Genomic DNA, 6,000 nt, shown 5'->3' on the forward strand with positions numbered 1-6,000 from the left:
AAAAGGAATAATCCTAATGAAACTTCTTGACATCTCTAATATACACTCACTGGCCACTTTATTAGGTACACCATGCTAGTAAGGGGTTGGACCCCCTTTTGCCTTCAGAACTGCCTCAATTCTTTGTGGCAGAGATTCAACAAGGTGCTGGAAGCATTCCTCAGAGATTTTGGACCATATTGACATGATGGCATCACACAGTTGGCGCAGATTTGTCGTCTGCACATCCCTGATGCGAATCTCCCGTTCCACCACATCCCAAAGATGCTCTATTGGATTGAGATCTGGTGACTGAGGAGGCCATTTGAGTACAGTAAACTCATTGTCATGTTCAAGAAACCAATCTGAGATGATTCGAGCTTTATGACATGGCGCATTATCCTGCTGAAAGTAGCCATCAGATGTTGGGTACATTGTGGTCATAAAGGGATGGACATGGTCAGCAACAATACTCAGGTAGGCTGTGGCATTGCAACGATGCTCAATTGGTACCAAGGGGCCCAAAGAGTGCCCAGAAAAAATTCCCCACACCATGACACCACCACCACCAGCCTGAACCGTTGATACAAGGCAGGATGGATCCATGCTTTCATGTTGTTTACGCCAAATTCTGACCCTACCATCCGAATGTCGCAGCAGAAATCGAGACTCATCAGACCAGGCAACGTTTTTCCAATCTTCTACTGTCCAATTTCGATGAGCTTGTGCAAATTGTAGCCTCAGTTTCCTGTTCTTAGCTGAGAGGAGTGGTACCCAGTGTGGTCTTCTGCTGCTGTAGCCCATCTGCCTCAAAGTTCGACGCACTGTGCGTTCAGAGATGCTCTTCTGCCTACCTTGGTTGTAACGGGTGGCAATTTGAGTCACTGTTGCCTTTCTATCAGCTCGAACCAGTCTGCCCATTCTCCTCTGACCTCTGGCATCAACATGGCATTTCCGGCCACAGAACTGCCGCTCACTGGATTTTTTTTCTTTTTCGGACCATTCTCTGTAAACCCTAGAGATGGTTGTGCGTGAAAATCCCAGTAGATCAGCAGTTTCTGAAATTCTCAGACCAGCCCTTCTGGCACCAACAATCATGCCACGTTCAAAGGCACTCAAATCACCTTTCTTCCCCATACTGATGCTCGGTTTGAACTGCAGGAGATTGTCTTGACCATGTCTACATGCCTAAATGCACTGAGTTGCCGCCATGTGATTGGCTGATTAGAAATTAAGTCTTAACACACAGTTGGACAGGTGTACCTAATAAAGTGGCCAGTGAGTGTATAAAGCTCAATATGTGTGTGTATGTATGTGTGTATGTCCGGGATTGGCATCTGTCACACGCCTGGACCCCGACAGCGTCATAGGCTATGTTGTGAGGTGAAATTTTAACCCCGCGCATACAAATTCACCAAACAATTTTGCCCCTAGGTACATAATGGGGAAAAAATGTATGTATGTATGTATGTGTGTATGTCCAGGATTGACATCTGCAACGTCGCAGCTACAGCCACAAAATTTTGCACCGTCACACGTCTGGATCCCGAGAGCGTCATAGGCTATGTTGTGAGGCAAAATCTTAACCCCGCATGTTCCAATTCACCAAACAATTTGGCCTATTATTCTTATCATTTCTATGGTGTTATCGTCCTTCTGTAAAGCTGGAAATAACACAATTTATTACCGTGCCAACACAGACCACCCTCTGACACAGACTGCAGGGGGAGCCCAGTATCACACAGGATAGGATTAGATACACGGCTCAGCAGTCAGTAACACATAGGATAGGATTAGATACACAGCTCAGCAGTCAGTATCACACAGGAGAGGATTAGACACATGGCTCAGCAGTCAGTATCACACAGGAGAGGATTAGATACACAGCTCAGCAGTCAGTATCACACAGGATAGAATTAGATACACAGCTCAGCAGTCAGTATCACACAGGATAGGAATAGATACACAGCTCAGCAGTCAGTATCACACAGGAGAGGATTAGACACATGGCTCAGCAGTCAGTATCACACAGGAGAGGATTAGATACACAGCTCAGCAGTCAGTATCACACAGGATAGGATTAGATACACAGCTCAGCAGTCAGTATCACACAGGATAGGAATAGATACACAGCTCAGCAGACAGTATCACACAGGATAGGATTAGATACACAGCTCAGCACACAGTATCACACAGATTAGCATTAGATACACGGCTCAGCAGACAGTATCACACAGAATAGGATTAGATACATGGCGGAGCAGTCAGTAACACACATGATAGGGTTAGATACACGGCTCAGCAGACGGTATCACACAGGATAGGATTAGATACACTGCTCAGCAGTCAGTATCACACAGGGTAGGATTAGATACACGGCTGAGCAGTCAGTAACACACATGATAGGATTAGATACACAGCTTAGCAGAAAGTATCACACAGGAGAGGATTAGGTACACAGCTCAGCAGACATTATCACACAGGATAGGCTTAGATACACAGCTCAGAAATAGGATGTGCCAAAGGAGAGGACATTTTTCGTTTTTTGATTTTAAACACCTCCAGTTTCCAGTTCAACTACTATTTGCAATGTCCATTAACAAGGCTCAGGGACAGTCCTTGAAAGTAGTCGGGATCGATTTGCAATCTCCATGCTTTTCTCATGGTTAACTTTACGTGGTCTTTTCAAGAGTTGGAACTGCCAAAAATCTGTTCATCTTTGCACCGAAAGGAAAAACCAAAAATCTTGAATGAGTTGAAAATAAAATACTATCAATACTTGGGCAATCGTTTGGTTAATTTATGTTGCAAATCTGTAGTGTTGAATATATAATGTGAAATGTTTTTATGTGCAATATAATCAATATAATTTGTTATAACTAACCACAGTTGGTTACTATGCCCAGGCAACACCAGGCTCTTCAGCTAGTAAATAATAAAATAATAAATACTCCTCACCTTTCTATACTGTCTGGGTAATGCAAGTGAGCCAGCCGACCATCTAATGTGTATGGGCCTGTCTGACTTCCCACGAGACATATGGAAGAAAGAAGAATCAAGCAATTTAAAGCACCACTCCAGCGTATTTTTTACTGCAGCGTTGGAATTGTGCTACTAATGTTAGTTCTCTGCCCCAAGTCTTATACTTGCCTATCGCCATCTTCAGCTGTTCCCGGCACCGCTCCTGTTAGTCTCCAGCAGCTTGTGACCTGCTGGAGTGGTTTGTAGAGCAATCTGGAAGTCACAACTCAATGTAAGTCTATGAGAGCCAGAACTAAGGCTTCTTAGACTTACATTAAGAACTTGTGACCATTATCTCTGGTTTCCAGTCAGTCAGAAGTAACAGGCGCTAGGAACAGCTGAAGATGGCAGCTGGTAACTGTAATACTAGGCTCAGGGAACATAGATTAGTAGCAGCACTCCAGCAGTGAAATAAAAATAAAATTTGGAGTGATGGTTTAAATTTAAAGAATTAATCTCGGAGATGAGCTTTCCCCTCTTTTCTTTAAAAACACATAGCGCCAAATTTATTATGATCAATGTTGTTCATGTCAGCCTTGATGAAGGAGTGAGCTGGGGTCAGATGCACCTGATTCATGAAGAGGTGCATGCATTTTCATGAATCTGCAGCTTCTGACAAGTGGCGTGTGCCTCCTTGCACAATGCCCGGAATCTCATTCCAGTCCCGGCACTGCTCCACCAATTTTGATGGAGCTGGGAGAAACTGTTATTGTGTAGATGGCAAAAGTCAAAAAATTTAGATGCAACTACAAGTTCTGACGTGAACTCTGGTGTGAAAGCTTTATGAATGGAGCCCTCAAAGTTTGTGTATGAGAGGAACTGGGAGATCTAGCCGTTAGCAGAACGAGCATCTCATTTGTACAGGCACGTATAGTATATAGTATTGTGTATATAGTTTTATTTTATTTACTACGTGTGCCAGTATACCTATCATTACTCGTTATAAGTTGCAAGAATTGCACTACAGAAACAATAAAATACCACTTCCTTTGGATATTCTTATTTCTGGTCTTGATTTCTAGCTTTAGAATTTGATAAAATGTTAGTGTTCATGGACACCCCAGGTTAAGATTTACTGACCTTCTCACTTATTGTTTTCATTCCTGAATGGAAAACAGAACTGTTATTAAATGCGTCATTAGCAAATGTACCCAACCACATCTTCTCCTTATTGTGAGGATGGAACTGCCATTCAATATGTTTGCATTCTTATTGTCCTGATGGCTAGGACATAGTGGCTTGATGTACCCTCATCATTGTCGGAGGGTTAAAGAGGAATATTGACATGTTCAGAAAGGTAACATTACATTTCAATCCTGAACAGATTTACCGTATGTTACTTTCATTACTGCATGAAGGAAAACGCATTAATCATTGTTGTTTATGGTAGGAATTAAAAATCTCTAATGCAAGTGTCTGTGTCTTTTAAACTTATGCTGGTCTGCTGTTCCATTAATGGCGCACTTTCCTAATTAATCCTGTCCAATGGTTTTGACAAAAAAGATGCACAGAGGTAGTTCAGATACAAAGTGTCTTCATTCATTGGGAATGCATTCTTAATGCACCTGGCTATCCGCAGTCATTTGTAATCACATTTCTCGCTTTGATATGGTCGTCAATCAGACTAAGTGGTAAACTCTGCCCTACTACATCTATAAATCACCTGTCACATAGGGATATATTAGCCAGTTTTTTTCATCAGTAAATGTAAGCCAAGACTAGAATCAACAAAGAATTATGGAAGTATTTTCACCTCTTCCATGTATTCGACCTACTCTGGTTCTGGTTTAAAATTACTGGTACAAAACGTAGCCCCAAAACTGCAGTATAAAGTGGATAATTGGAATGTTTCTCACACATTAACTGTAAAAATCATAGGAAACTGTATCTAATCACTTGATGCATACAAATCTAATAATATTTAGTAAAAATCAATTGTATATTAGTCTAAATTTAATTTCGTATTCTTACAAACATTAGGAGAGTGTCTTATTATTTTAGTCTTATTTTTTCTATTGTTTTTCGTACAGAAAATAACTATTTTAATTTTGTCTTCAGACAAGAATCCGGATAATCACTTACATTTAGGTAAACGCAAGAAGAGATCTAAAATTGCGAGGAATTGATATAGGAAACCTATGAGAACATTGTATAACATTTTTTTTAAATCAGATTCTTTTTATTGAACATTTTTCAAAAAATAACAGCAAAATGTAGGTCATAAATCACAAAAACATAAAGAAGGTGATTTCCTCACCTATTTTTTAGGAAGAAACTGAATAGTATCTTTTGTGGTATATGATGACATTACTATATGTTCAGGAAAGCCCAAGAATAAATCCATATGGTACAATGTACAACGGAGGCTATCATCCAGACAATATCCATTTATACCATTCATATTGAGCCTGGAAAAGGAAAGTTAGCTCAGTGTGTATATACCAATACGTTTTCCAACATTGGGATGCTCGATGGTAGACCAAGGGTATTAACTAGTGATGAGCGAGTATACTTGTTACTCGGGTTTTCCCGAGCATGCTCCAGTGGTCTCCGAGTATTTTGGCATGCTTGGAGACTTAGTTTTCTCCACCTCAGCTGCATGATTTGCGGCTGCTAGACAGGTTGAATACATGTGAAGATTCCCTAGCAAACAGGCATTCCTTGCATGTATTCAGGCTGTCCAGCAGCCGCAAATCATGCAGCTGAGGCGACGAAAACTAAGTTTCCAAGCATGCCAAAATACTCGGAGGACACCCGAGCATGCTCTGGGAAACCCAAGTAACGAGTATACTCTCTCATCACTAGTATTAACCAATGGACCCCAAATATTTTCACTTTTTTATACACACCCTTTTCTAAAGCCCATTTACTTTACTAATAAATTCACCAGTGGTTGGGGAAATAGATTGTATCCAATGGGAACCAATAGTTTTTCTAGCAGTTTCCAATATTCTGGATATACCAATTGCTGTCGGGTACTCCTCGGGAAGATCTGGTAAA

The 6,000-nt window shown here is 41.0% G+C and overlaps 1 protein-coding gene across 1 annotated transcript in view; it reads left to right on the top strand.

Annotated features, from left to right (window-relative positions):
• CPED1 (cadherin like and PC-esterase domain containing 1) overlaps positions 1 to 6,000 on the top strand; it is a 600,308-nt gene that overhangs the window by 258,201 nt on the left and 336,107 nt on the right. The window lies entirely within an intron of this gene.

The sequence above is a fragment of the Dendrobates tinctorius genome, unplaced genomic scaffold (genome assembly GCF_039654945.1).
Source record: "Dendrobates tinctorius isolate UK_male_01 unplaced genomic scaffold, ASM3965494v1 ptg000035l, whole genome shotgun sequence".
NCBI lineage: Eukaryota > Metazoa > Chordata > Amphibia > Anura > Dendrobatidae > Dendrobates > Dendrobates tinctorius.